The 14,914-nt window shown below is 40.7% G+C and overlaps 1 long non-coding RNA gene across 2 annotated transcripts; it reads left to right on the forward strand.

Annotated features, from left to right (window-relative positions):
• Positions 1–4,191: 4,191 nt before the first annotated feature.
• On the forward strand, positions 4,192–13,918 carry LOC134471361 (uncharacterized). Of its 2 annotated transcripts, XR_010040787.1 has the most exons (3): positions 4,192–4,462; positions 10,239–12,191; positions 12,677–13,918. It is a non-coding gene; the product is annotated as an uncharacterized LOC134471361 (long non-coding RNA). The 2 variants fall into 2 exon arrangements; XR_010040786.1 differs by having other exon boundaries at positions 10,239–13,918.
• The last annotated feature ends 996 nt before the right edge of the window (positions 13,919–14,914 follow it).

Consider the following 14,914-nt stretch of genomic DNA (forward strand, 5'->3'; position numbering starts at 1 on the left):
AGAAACAAACAGAATATATAAATCATATTCAAAGAGATATACAGGAAATCAAAATTTTCACTGAAAGTTGTCAAAACTTCCTCAATGAAATTTAAGATAGAGAATTTCAGATCTCAAAGATAGGATTGCAGCAAGTGATTAGGAAAGGAAAGACCTCTTAAAAATAAGAAGGAATCATGAAATAATAATCCAACAGCTGCAAGAAGACTCAAAGTAAAACAACATATGATTGATAGGGATAAATGAAAAAAAAAAGGAAAACAGAAATTATATCAAGAGGCTATTCACAGAAGAAATAGTTGAAAATTTTCCAAACATGAGAATGGAAACTGACATTAGGATTCGGGAAGCATATAGAACTCCAAATAGCCACAACCAAAACAAAACTACACCCAGACATACAATAATCACCATCCCAGAAATCCAACATAAAAATAGAATATTAAAAGCTATTAGAGAGAAGAAACAGAACACCTATAAAGCAAACCCTATCAGAATCACAGCATACTTTTCAACACAAACAATGAAGTCAAGAAGTGCATGGAGTAAAGTATTTCAGATCCTAAAGGAAAATGATTTCCAACCTAGATTGATGTACCCTAAAAAACTGTCCTTCAAAATGGATGGAGAAATAAGATACTTCCAAAACAAAGAACAGATGAAGTACTTCAAGATCATCTAGCCAGCCCTGCAAAGAATACTGAAAGATAGTTTAGATACACATGGGAAAAAAAAACATTAAACAAGGCAGACATTTAAACAGAATGGAAAGATAAGATGCAACAGCAAAAAAAAAAAAAAAAAACAATATATAACAGTTATAACCATTAATGTAAATGGTCTCAATTCACCAATTAAAGAAACAGACTGGTAGAATGGATCAAGAAACAACATCCAACCATATGCTGTCTACAGGAAATGCATCTAACCCAAAAGGATACAGACTGAAAGTCAAAGGATGGAAAAAATAGTACGTGCAACAGGAACACCCTCAAAAAACAGGGCTATCTATTCTGTTTGCAGATTATGTGAACTTCAAACCGAGAATGATACTAAGAGATAAAGAAATTCACTACGTACTGGTTAGGAGTAAACTTCAAGAGGAAAAGATAACAGCCTTAAATATATATGTGCAAAATGCCAAAGCACCCAGTTATCCAGACAAGAATTGAAAGAAATGAAAAATAAAATAAACAATACCACAATTATAACAGGAGACCTTGACACACCACTGACACCAAGAGACAGATCAACCAGACAGAAAATCAGCAAAGAAATAATAGAACTTAGTCACACTTGTGAACTAATGGACTTGATAGACATATACAGAGTATTTCACTCAACAGCATCAAAATATATATTCTTCTCTGAAATAGTCAACATACTAATCCACAGAAGATAAAATAGACCACATACTAATCAACATACATAAATGCAAAAGAGTTGAAATTATCCCATGCCTGTTATCAGATCATAGCACCATGAAACTAGAAATTAATGATAAAAGTAACTGGAAAAACCCCCAAAACACAGGAAAATTGAATAATACACTCTTGAGCAATCAGAGGACCACAGGGGGAAATTTAAAAAAATTAATGAAGAAATTAAATAAGACCTACAAGCAAACAAAAATACAAATACAACTTTCCAGAATTTGTGGAATGCAATTAAAGCAGTCCTCAAAGGAAAATTAATTGAGTTCCCACATCAGGAAAATGGAATGAATACAAATAAACAACCTGATGCTACAGCTCAAACATCTAGAAAAAGAAGAGCAAGTCAAGTCCAAAGCCAAAAGAAGAGAGGACATTATAAAAGTCAAAGCAGAAATTAATGCATTAGAGAATAAGAAAGCAATCCAAAGAATCAATGAACCAAAGAGTTAGTTCTTTGAAAGAATAAATAAAATTGATAAGTCCCTAGCCCACCTTATTTAAAAAAAGGGATAAAAAGCTCAAATTCATGCAATAAAGAACAAAAAAGGCAAAATCACTACAGACTTGAGGAAATACCGAAGGTCATCAACACCTATTTTCAAAACCTCTAATCTTACAGGTTCGATCACACAGAAAAAATGGACAGATTCCTAGAAACATCTGAAGGACCACATCTGGGACAAAAAGATGTAAATTTGCTAAATAATCCAATTTCTATTAATGAAGTTGAAACTGCAATTAAGTCCTTACCTACAAAGAAGAGCCCAGGCCCAGATGGATTCACTGAAGAATTTTACATGAAATACAAAGAAGACTTAATGCTGACACCCCTCACTCTTCAATGAAATCAAAATGGAAGCAATTCTTCCTAAGTCATTCCTGGAAGCAAATATTATGCTAGTAACAAAACTTGAGAAAAACCCAACTAAAAAAGAGAACTATAGACCAATCTCCCTAATGAATACAGATGCAAAAATCCTCAGTAAAATGTTGGCAAACAGGATGCATCAAATCGTCAAGAAGATTATACACCATGAACAAGTGGGATTCATCCCAGGCATGTAGGGATGTTTCAACATACATAAATCAATTAATGTAATCCACTATATCTATAAAGTCAAAAGTAAGAATCACATGATCATTTCTATAGATGTAGAAAAGGGCTTTGATAAGGTCCAACATTCATTCAGGATAAGAACCTTACAGAAAATTGGAATAGATGGTCTTTTCCTCAATATGATAAAAGTCCTCTATGACAAACTTACAGCCAGCATCATATTAAATGGCCAAAATCTGAAGACCTTTACCTTAAAATCAGGCACAAGACAAGGATGTCCCTTATCACCATTCTTATTCAATATACTACTGGAAATACTAGCCAGATCATGTTACCCCCAAAACTCCATTGAAAGACTCTGAGATATGAGAAATAAATTCAGGAATGTAGGTGGATACAAAATCAATGCTCAAAAATCAATAGCATTTCTAAACACTAACAAAAAAATTACAGGAAGAGAAATAAGAGAAGCCACACCCCTTCACACTAGCATCCAAAAAAATAAAATACTTAGGAATTAATCTCACGATAGTAGTAAAAGATCTATACAGGGAAATACATAATACCCTGAAAAAAGAAATTGAAGATAATTTCAGAAAATTGAAAGACATCCCTTGTTCATGGAGACCAAGAATAAATATTTTGAAAATGGCCATTCTCCTAAAAGTGTTATACAGATTCAATGCAATTCCAATGGAAATGCCATCAACATACATCACAGACCTAAAGAAATCACTCCTAAAATTCATCTGGAACCAGAAAAGACCTAGAATAGTAAAGGCACTTCTAGGAAACAAAGTCAGGGCAGGAGACACAACAATCCCTGACTTGAAGTTATACTACAAAGCTACTGTAATAAAATCAACATGGTACTGGAATAAAAATAGATCTGAAGATCAATGGAAAAGACTAGAAGATACAACCACAACTACCAACACACTCAACCACCTTATCTTTGATAAAGGCGCCAAACATGTTCACTGAAAAAACGACAGTCTCTTTAATAAATGATTCTGGAAAACTAGCTCTCTATATGCCAAAAACTAAACCTAGACCCTTGCCTATCACCATATACTAAACTAAAATCTAAGTTTTCAAAGATCTGAATATTAAAACAGAAGTACTAAATCTGTTGGGAGACAAAGTAGGTAAACATCTTGAAGATATTGGGGTAGGTAGAAAATTCATGAACAGGAGTCAAACTGCTCAGGAACTACCACCCAGAATCAATAACAGGGATCACATCTCATTAAAAAGTTTCTGTATGTCAAAAGAAGTTTCTAGCATAGTGAAAACAAAATTCACAAAATGGGAAAAATCTTAGTGAACTGTCCCTCAAAGGTCTTCTATCTTAAACATATAAAGAATTAAAAAAATATCAGATCATTGATATTCAAAGACCCAATGTGTAGGGAGCAGCTTAGAATGGCTGCTGCTGCCCTGTCCCTCCCGCCTGAGGGCATTGTGTGTGTCAGCCTACATTTCCCATGATCCTCCCCTTGCCTACAATGCACATGATGTAAGCAAACTTCCTGCTTCAGCCTACATTTCCCATGATCCTCATGCCTGCCTACATTACCCATAATCCTCTCCAGCTTACATCATATAACCGGATGTGATGATGACCTATCAGATAACACTTCGTGCCTTCTTCCTGCCTTTGGCCCACCTCCACCCTATATAAGCTGTAGCCATTTTTAAAAATAAAGAGGTTTGACCGGAATCTCGCCAAGCCTCTATCTCTCTTTTCTCTTGCCCTGCTGCCATCCCAGATCCCCTCTCCCAGGTGAGACCCCTGGATTGATCAGCGGGCCAGATCAAGTGGCAACCACAAAGGGACCCCACCTGGCATGAGGGATAACGATGCAGGACCATTCACAGGAGTAAAGTGCTGGCCAGCATGACTGATACAAGGATTTCGTTCCTGTGATCCGTGTGGATGGCCACCTTCTGTCTCACCTGAATCATGGTAGGTGAATGGCATTAGCATGGGGCAAGCACTCAGTGAGCATGAATTGTTCGTGACTGGCCTCAGGTAGGTACTCAAGACTAGAGGGATTAAGGTTAAGACAAAGAAACTGATAAAGTACTTTCAGTTTATAAATTCACTGTGTCCATGGTTCCCCCCAGAGGGCACCATCAATTTAAACAGGTGGAATAGAGTAGGAGATGCTCTTAAAGACTATTATGAAGTTTTTGGCCCAAAAAAGATTCTTGTAACTGCTTTTTCATATTGGTCTTCACTCTCTGAGCTGCTGGCACAAGGTCACACAGATCCCCAGGTAGCAGAGATGCTCGCCCAGGGTAAGGCTGTGTTAGCTGCCTCCCGCAATTGTATTCCACCACCACTGGTATTATCTAAGGCACCCAACCCTCCCGGCTCTGTTGTCCTTGATATCCCGGAGCCTGTTCAAGATGGCGATGTGCAAACACTCCCTTTGTCTGGAGACCACGAGGGTCCTCAAAATGGCACTCACCACCCTGATACACAAAATGGTGCCGCCACGTTCCCTCCTCCATACCGCCCTATTTACCCTGACCTTTCCAATTGCCAGAAGTTGATTGGTCACAATTAGAAGAAGAGGCTGCCCAATACCATTACCCCTGGGTTATGGCTCCTATTGCTGCAGAACTACCCCCTGGTCTTCAGCGACTGCCCGGTCTGTCTCCTGCCCTTCTCTCATTAGAGAAACAATTTCATGATCTACAACAGCAGGTTCAGCTGACTAACAATATACAAAGGCTTTCCTTAGGGCTCCAAACATTGCATGCAAACCCCCCTAGAATGACGGCCATCACTAGCCGCCTGCCACTCCTTAAGATAGCACCTATCTCAGGTTCACCAGGTAGTCTGCCCACAATGATGTTCCCGGTTACAGAGACTACCAGCCCTCCCAAAACAGAGGCCTTAAGAGTAGCACATCCCTTATTGTTTCCTGTAACAGAAGTTGCCCAACCTGGCATGAGTGGTGATAACTTACATGATGGTGAAGAGACAACTCGACCCACCCAAGGTGGTGCCAGTCCACAAGAGGGCGACACTAAAACAATTAGGGAAAGGGGGAGACAAAGGAGGCGAACTAGACACGGGACTCAATCTTCAAGTCAGGAACATGAAAGAGATAAAATACAGGCCACTACAACAACAAGGGAAAGTAAAAAAAGACAGCCACCACATCTACAGAGACAAGATAAAGAAACTAATAATGGCGAGAGAAAATGACTCTGACTCGGATGGCAGATACAGACATGGACCCACCATCCCTAGCACTGAGAGCTAATAGGGCCCGTGCACCATTCCCAGTAACTGCCCTAAAAGAATTAAAAAAAGCAGTATCTCAATATGGTCCCACGGCAGCCTTCACCCTTGCGGTCTTAGATTTCTTAACCCAAGGCTGGATTAAGCCTAGTGATTGGAGGGATTTAGCCAGAGCTACACTTTCAGGGGCAACTATCTGCTCTGGAAGGTAGAATTCCAAGAGCAATGTGAACTTTTAGCTAAAAGACAATACTAACAGGAAAAATCATTACACCCTTCCCATGCTGATGGGAACAGGCCGATATGCTACACAACAAGCCCAAATGCGATATGAGGCAGGTCTTTTTGCTCAGATCACCCTGGCAGCAAGCAGAGCATGGCAAAGGCTCCCCTCTGGTGGAGCCACTTCTTCCCTGACAAAAATAAAACAAAAACCTGAGGAACACTTCTCTGATTTTGTTAATCGCCTCTTACAGGCAACTGACTGTCTCTTCGGCACCACCGAGGATAACACTGGCCTTGTTAGGCTTATGAAAATGCTCTTCCTGCCTGCCAGGCTGCTATCAAACCCTATAGAAAAAAAAGAGGATCTTTTGGGTTATATTCGCTTGTGTGCTGACATAGGCTCCGCCTACCATCAAGTTTTAGTTATGGCTGCAGCTATAAAAGAAATCTTCCTCGCACACAAGCAAGGAGGGGAAACAAATAATGGCAAACGCTTTAAATGTGATCAGACAGGCCATTTTGCCAGAGACTGCCCTGTGGCCCAAAAGTCTCAGTACAATAATTCAAGGCCAAAACCCTCAAGTCTATGCCCAAAATGCAGAAGGGGATATCATTGGGCTAATGAATGCAGGTCAAAGACAGATGCAGATGGCAATCCCCTCCCCCAGAAGGGAAACGGGATTCGGGGTCAGCCCCAGACCCCCTACCTCAGACAGACTCCCTGAGCTATAAGGTTTATCCCACAACAAAACAACCCGACACAACACGACCAGGCCCAAAACAATCCATTTCAACCCTCCTCCGCGCCACGCCAGGAAGTGCAGGATTGGACCTCTGTTCCACCTCCAATGCAGTATTAGCTCCCGACATGGGAATACAAGCCATACCTACGGGGATTTATGGCCGTCTTCCCAAGGACACTTGTGCATTAGTTCTTGGATGCGGCAGCACAATATTGAAAGGGTTACAAGTTGTTCCAGGAGTCATAGATAACAACTATACAGGCGAAATTGTTGTCATGGCATCCTCTATCTCTGGCCTGGTTTCCATTAGCCAAGGACAACATATTGCTCAATTGGTGCTATTGCCTTTAGTCCAAACTCCTAATACAGCTGTGGCTTCCTACAGGGGAAATTCTTCCCTTGGATCCTCAGATATATATTGGGCCCAATATATGTCCAAAGATAAACCCCTTATGGCTTTATTGCTTAATGGGAAAGGTTTCTCAGGGCTCATAGATACAGGTGCTGATGTAACAGTCATTAGAAAGGAGGACTGGCTTCCCACATGGCCCTTAGAAACCACTATGACACATTTACAAAAGATTGGACTATCTAAAAATCCACAACATAGTGCCAGTCTACTTACCTGGAAAGATAGAGAGAACAATCAGGGGCACATACAGCCCTATATTGTAGAAGGGCTACCCCTTAACTTGTGGGGCAGAGATTTGCTAACTCCAATGGGAATGATGATGAGCAGCCCCAATGCTGTAGCCACCAACAAATGCTCACTCAGGGCTTCCTTCCTAATCAAGGTTTAGGCAAACGGGGCTCAGGCATTAAAGTCCCTATTTCCCCAACTCCAAACTCCTCTAAAACAGGCCTAGGCCATTTTCAATAGGGGTCATTGACATTCCTGCGGCCCATGCAAAAGAGATTACTTGGTTGTCAGACAAACCTATTTGGGTCGATCAGTGGTCCCTTACCTCTGAAAAGCTTGCAGCCGCACAGCAGCTGGTACAAGACCAGTTAGATGCAGGCCACATTGCCCCTAGTGATTCCCTATGGAACATACCTATTTTTGTTATTCAGAAAAAGTCTGGGAAATGGAGGCTGCTACAAGATCTTAGGGCAATAAATAAGACCATGGTCTTAATGGGACACCTGTAGCCAGGCCTCCCTTCACCCAGTGCCATTTCTCTGGGATTTTTAAAAAAAATTGTCATTGATCTTAAAGATTGCTTTTTTTCTATTCCCTTACATCCAAATGACCAAAAGCATTTTGCCTTCATTCTCCCATCAATTAATTTTATAGCCCCTATACAGAGATTTCAATGGCGAGTCTTACCACAAGGTATGGCAAACTCTCCAATGCTATGCCAGTCTTTTGTCACTGCCGCAATACAGCCAGTTAGAGATCATTGGCCAGATATATATATATATATATCTCCCGTTATATGGACGATATCCTCTTGGCAGGAGAGAGTCAAGACCAGACTTTACAGTGTTACCAGGCATTACAAGCTGCCTTACAAAAGGCTGGGCTTCAAATAGCCCCTGACAAGGTCCAGCTTACTGACCCATATACATATTTGGGTTTTCAGTTACAAGGCACCCAGGTGTTTTCTCCAAAGCCTCAGCTTAAGACACTTCATGATTTTCAAAAGCTTCTGGGTGATATTAATTGGCTTTTGCCCTATTTAAAATTGACCAAACATGACCTACAACCCCTTTATGAGATCCTCTAAGGAGACATTGACCCAACTTCCCCTCGAGAGCTTACACCGAATGCTAGAAAAACACTCCATACAGTAGAAGAGGCTATTGCTCGACAAACTGTCTCCTTCATAGATTATAATAGGCCACTACAATATCTCATTTTAATACAAAACTTTCTCCCACGGCAGTATTTTGGCAACAGGCTCCTCTTATGTGGCTTCATCTGCCAGTCTCCCCAAAGAGAGTATTATTGCCTTTCTACCAAGCAGTCTCTGACCTGATAATTCAAGGCAGAAGGCTAGGAAAATGTTATTATGGAAAGGAACCAGATATTATCATTCAACCCTTCACAAAAGACCAAGTGGACTGGTTACTCCAGACCACTGAGGCATGGCCTATTGCTATAGCCTCCTTCTCAGGGACCACTGATAACCATTACCCTCCAAATAAGTTAGTTGATTTTGCTAACCATCACCCATTTGTATTTCCCAAAATTACAGCTTCACAGCCCCTTTCTGGTGCCCTAGTGTTTTTTACTGATGGCTCCTCCTCTGGCAAGGCTGCTTATGTAGCCCAAGACAATGTTTTCACCCTTCAGACAAACACCTATTCTGCACAGCTAGCTGAATTACAGGCCATCCTTGCAGTTTTCTTTGCTTATCCCAACCAACCCTTCAATTTGTACACCGATAGTGCCTACCTTGCTCAGTCTGTTCCATTACTAGAAACTGTTGCAACCATAAGCCATGCATCCGCAGCTGCAGACCTATTCAAACAATTGCAGGACATGATTCGGCTTTGCACTTATAAGTTTTTAAGTGGCCACTATAAGCTCACTCTGGCCTCCCAGGTCCCCTCGCTCAGGGAAATCACTTGGCTGATATTGCCACACGGGCACAGGTATTCATGTCCCACTCTGGGCCTATAGATGACTCCAAGATATCTGAGGCCCAACAGGCTCATCAGGTACACCATCTTAATGCCCAGACCCTCTGCCTCCTCCATAAAATTACTTGGGAACAAGCCAGACAAATTGTAAGAAATTGCCCCTCTTGTGCTGTTCATTTGCCTGTTCAGCATCTGGGAGTCAACCCGAGAGGTTTGATCCCCAATGTCTTGTGGCAGATGGATGTCACTCATTTTTATGAATTTGGCAACCTAAAATATATACATGTAAGTGTTGATATATACAGTGGTTTCATCTTCGTCACACTCCAGACTGGAGAGGCTACTAAACATATTATAGCCCACATGCCATCAGCTCTGTCAGTTCTGGGATGTCCTTAACAACTCAAAACGGACAATGGACCAGGCTATACTAGTACCTCTTTTGCCAAGTTTTGTAAGTGCCTTAATATTCTCCATACCATGGGTATATCTTACAATCCTCAAGGACAAGGCATGGTTGAGCATGCACATTGTTCCATCAAATCTACCATAGACAAGGTGAAGGGAGGAACCTGGTATCCAACCTGAGGTTCTCTTAAAAATATTCTCTCACGTGCTCTTTTTTATTTTGAATTTTCTATCCCTGGATGCCTCAGGCTACTCTGCAGCATCTCGCTTCTGGCACACACAGACAGCCACACAATATGTATCTGTTCTCTGGAGAGATCCCCCGACCAACACATGGAATGGCCCAGACCTAGTCCTCATCTGGAGACGAGGCTCTGTATGTATTTATTCCAAACAGGAAAAGGGAGCTAGATGGCTCCCTGAGTGGCTTATAAAACAAGTAGACAGTTCCTCATTGAAGACCCAATGTGATGCCCAGGAATAAAATCCCCTCCTGAGGCATAATTCCCTGTGTTCTCTTACAGATGGTGCAACTTGACAAAACCTTATGGACCATCGTTGGGCTTTTGACACAACTACATCTAATGGACAGCAAACCCCATCAACCCTGGAAATGGGAGCTTAGCCTCTGGAATGATGAAGAGAAGGTTTCCACTTGGGTAGGATCAGAAAGCCCATGGTTTGCGCCCACACCCTGTTGGTTCTTTCCAGGGCTCCAATGTCCCAAACAAAGTCATTTTTACCTTTTTCCCACAGCAACAGGGGGCAGATCATATTGTAAATCCCCGGGAGAATATTTTTGTGCTTATTGGGGCTGTGAAACAGTTGCAACAGGGTGGCAACCGCCTTCCCCGATAAACACCTTAAACTGACATGGGGGCTGCTGGGGTGCAGCCTAGATGACTACCCACTGGCCAATCAAAGACCCTGTCAGGTTCTAAACATCACTGTCACCACTCATGAAGACCCTGGCTGGCTGGCAGGACGCACCTGGGGACTTCGAGTTTATGAGTCAGGCAAAGACAGGGGAAGTCTTATTCTCATAAAAAAAAGGTTCCCCTACAGACTTCATTCATGCCCATAGGCCCAAATCTTGCTCTAAAGCCAAAATATAATCTAAATCCAAAATATAATCAGCCCACTGCAGATCCTGTTACTACTGTTCAAATAATCACAGTAAGTCCCTCAACCATAACAGTTTCTCAAGCTCCGCTACACCAGACAGATCATGTACCTGCCCCTCAATATTCACATTCTAACCTATTCAGTTTGATTGAAGGAGCATACATGACTTTGAATCATATCCAACCTGATCTCACCCAATCCTGTTGGTTATGCTTGGCTGCTCCTCCCCCATATTATGAAGGAAAGGCCCTCAATTTAACCTTTATCAGTTCTTCTAGCTCATCTGCCTGTGACTGGGGCAATCACCACAAGCTGACTCTCACTGATGTCTCAGGTAGAGGGACTTGTCGTGGGGACTCCAGCCATCCACCAGCACTGGCAGCACAACTCTGTGCCCAGCTTCATTCAAAATTCAAGCCAAATAATTACCTCATTCCACCCCCAGGAACATTCTGGGCCTGCAATTTTGGCCTCTCACCCTGTATAGCAACTACTGTTTTTAACAAGTTTGCAGATTTTTGTGTTCTTCTACAGGTTCTTCCTCGCATAACCTTCCACCCAGGAGACTACTACCTCCAGGCATCGCAGATCAGCTATATATTTAAGAGAGAACCCGTGACACTCACCTTAGCTGTGTTACTAGGATTAGGAGTAGCAACGGGAATAGGGACAGGGACCATGGCTCTAGTGTTGGGAAATAAGCATCTAGCCCAATTACAGGCAGCAGTGGATCAGGATTTAAAAAAAAAATAGAAGCATCTGTGATGGTTCTACAGGCATCCTTGATGTCTCTATCTGAGGTAGTCCTACAAAATAGAAGAGGACTAGACCTCCTATTTATGAAGGAAGGTGGCTTATGTGCTGCCCTCAAGGAAGAGTATTGTTTTTACGCTGACCAGTCGGGAGTAGTCAAACAGTCCATGAGTAAACTGAGAGAGCGCCTCAGAGAGAGAGAAAAGGAGTGCCTCGGAACAACTACCTTCTCCTCCATGTGGGGGGGGTCTCTTCCCTTACATTGCCCCCCTCTTGGGACCCATAGCCACCTTGCTGTTACTGCTTACTGTAGGACCTTGTATTTTTCAGAGGATCATGAAGCTCATTAATAATGTTAATATCAAGATTGACACATTTATGGCAAAGCCCATTCAGGTATATTACCATCAGTTGGAAATGGCAGAACAACAAACTTATCGGGAAAGAACACCCACCAACGGCCCACATGATACTGTGGCGCAAATGCCCTGAGGCACTGGACAGGCATCCAGAGACGGGCAACTAGGACACATATGTAATGCCAATTGGCCACCTAAGACAGGTCCAGGACCAACAGCTGTCCTGCAGCCCCATGACGGGTAAGGCTCGATTGGGTTCATATGAGGTATCCCTGACCCAAGACAGGCGCTGTCCTCCCTGGGCCTGCCATGTTCCTAAAACACATAAATAATAATAAGGGAGGAGATGTAGGGAGCAGCTTAGAATGGCTGCTGCTGCCCTGCCCCTCCCCCCTGAGGGCATTTTGTGTGTCAGCCTACATTTCCCATGATTCTCCCCTTGCCTACAATGCGCATGACGTAAGCAAACTTCCTGCTTCAGCCTACATATCCCATGATCCTCATGCCTGCCTACATTACCCATAATCCTCTCCAGCTTACATCATATAACCGGATGTGAGGATGACCTACCAGATAAGACTTCATGCCTTCTTCCTGCCTTTGGCCTGCCTCCACCCTTTATAAGCTGCAGCCATTTTTAAAAATAAAGAGGTTTGACCAGAATCTCTCCAAGCCTCTATCTCTCTTTTCTCTTGCCCTGCCCACATCCCCGATCCCCTTTCCAGGTGAGACCCATGGATTGATCCGCGAGCCGGATCACCAATGCAAAAGTGGGCATCTGAGATGAATACACAGTTCTCAGATGAAGAAACACAAATGGCAAATAAATACTTTAAAAAAGGTTCATCATCGTTAGTCATTAGAGAAATGCAAATTGAAACAACACTGAGATTTCATCTCACTGCAGAAAAAATGGCCAGGATCAAGAAAACTACCAACAATAAATGCTGGAGAGACTGTGGGGAAAAGGAAATCTCCTGCATTGTTGGTCGGAGTGTAAACTGTTGCAACCACTGTGGAGGTCAGTCTGGAGATTTCTCAAAAAGCTGAGATTGGAAGTCCCATTTGATCCAGCCATTTCAGTTCTAGGCATATTCCCAGAGAACTGAAAGCATCATACCACAGTGATATATGTGTACCCATATTTATAGCAGCACAATTTGTAATAGCGAGATCTTGGAAACAACCTAAGGGTCCATCAACTGAGGAATCCATAAAAAAGTTGTGCTATTTTTATACAATGGAGTACTGCTCAACTATAAAGAATGATCACATTGAGATATTTACTATTAAACAGGTGCAACTTGAGACCATAGTCATAAGCAAAATAAATCAATCTCATATGTTCAAATACTGTATAGTCTCCCTAGTGTAAGAAATAATAAGGATACATAAGATTTTATGTTAATCATGATTCCCCATTATATTGTTTTGAAAACTTATAATGATGGCATTCATTAGTTGTAATGGGTTTGTTCTTGTTTGTTTGATTTTATTACCTGTGATAGTATGAACAGCTAATTTGAGGGAAACAAGTCATTGTAATATCCAGTACTTGTATAATATCATCTTACTCTGAAGTCCTGCCATGCTTTTGCTCTTCTGTTTCCATTGGCTCTATCATATTGTACCTTATTTGATTGTATTACATGTGAATGTATAAATGAAGTTTCTATGGAAAATGAGATAATATAGTAGCCACTGCTTCTTTTTTGTTATTTGTTTCAGAATGCCCTGTAATACTCTCGTTCTCTTGTATGTTTTTACACTATTTTTTGTGTTTGATACTACTGTATATGAAGTTATACTCAACTATTTCAAAGAAAGAGACATTGTGGTAGTTACTGTTAATTATGGGTTGTCTTCTACTAAAATTTGTGTTGCTTACATTGTTCGAAGCTGCTTTGTTATATACTGTTTTGTCTTAATCTCTTTAAAAAAATAAAATGAACCAGTCACATAGTAAACCCTTTACTATTTGTATATAGACTTTCTTAGGTGATTGCCTGTGGCTTTAACCTTTAAACCTGTATTTATCTGTCTCTTAAAGTCAGGAAAAGCAAAATAATTTTTAATTTATGAATTTAGTTCTTTTTATCATTTCAACTCTAAGAAGGAGCCAAATATTTCTCATCTGGAACAAAGGGAAAACACAACAAAATTGCTCTTGATTATACTATTTAGTAGAAATGCAAATATATTTTTCAAAATTTATTTCTTTCCCAATTGACTTGAATAGCATGGAATAAGACAGGGCATACTAACTGAAGAAGGGTACATATGATATGAATAGGTGTTATAGGTAAATTTCAGTAAAGAATTTTTATTTACAAGAAATCTATATGTGTACGTACTTATTAAGAAAGTGAGTTTAATTATAGTAGAGTAAAGCTGACCTTAGACATCACAAAAAATTTACAGAAATCCTACAATACTAAGGTAAAAAAAAAAAAGAAAATGCAAGAAATGTTTTCTCTTTGGTACTTTATCTTTCTGTTTTCACCATGTGTCAAATATATATATAGAAATAAACAGACATATTCTGGAGTGATCCCTTTAGCTAAAGACACTATAAGTGAAAGAAATGATAGTATGTGTATCTTTGAAAAAGTCTCAGTATATTGAGGTGCATATTTAGTGGCCAAAGACTGGCAATATTATGTTTTTGATTTAAAGATCTGAAAATAAACCTGTACATCTTTTTGAGCAACAAAGATTAAATACAGCTTTTTCACTTTAATATTCTATTAAAAAATACAAATATTTGAAATATATTCCTCAGTTGAGAGTTAGACTTCAAGAAGCTTTTTTGTTGGAAAGCAATAGCAATTTCCCTAGTGGAATTAGATTTATTTGCTGCTTCAGTATTATAGCAATGGTGAAAATTCAAACAGACAAATCATCAATTTAAGTTGACGAACACTAACTTAATGGTAACACTGTGCCAAATATTCTAATAAATC

The sequence above is a fragment of the Cavia porcellus genome, unplaced genomic scaffold, assembly GCF_034190915.1.
Source record: "Cavia porcellus strain 051 isolate PalLab524CR breed Dunkin Hartley unplaced genomic scaffold, mCavPor4.1 scaffold_1, whole genome shotgun sequence".
Lineage (NCBI taxonomy): Eukaryota > Metazoa > Chordata > Mammalia > Rodentia > Caviidae > Cavia > Cavia porcellus.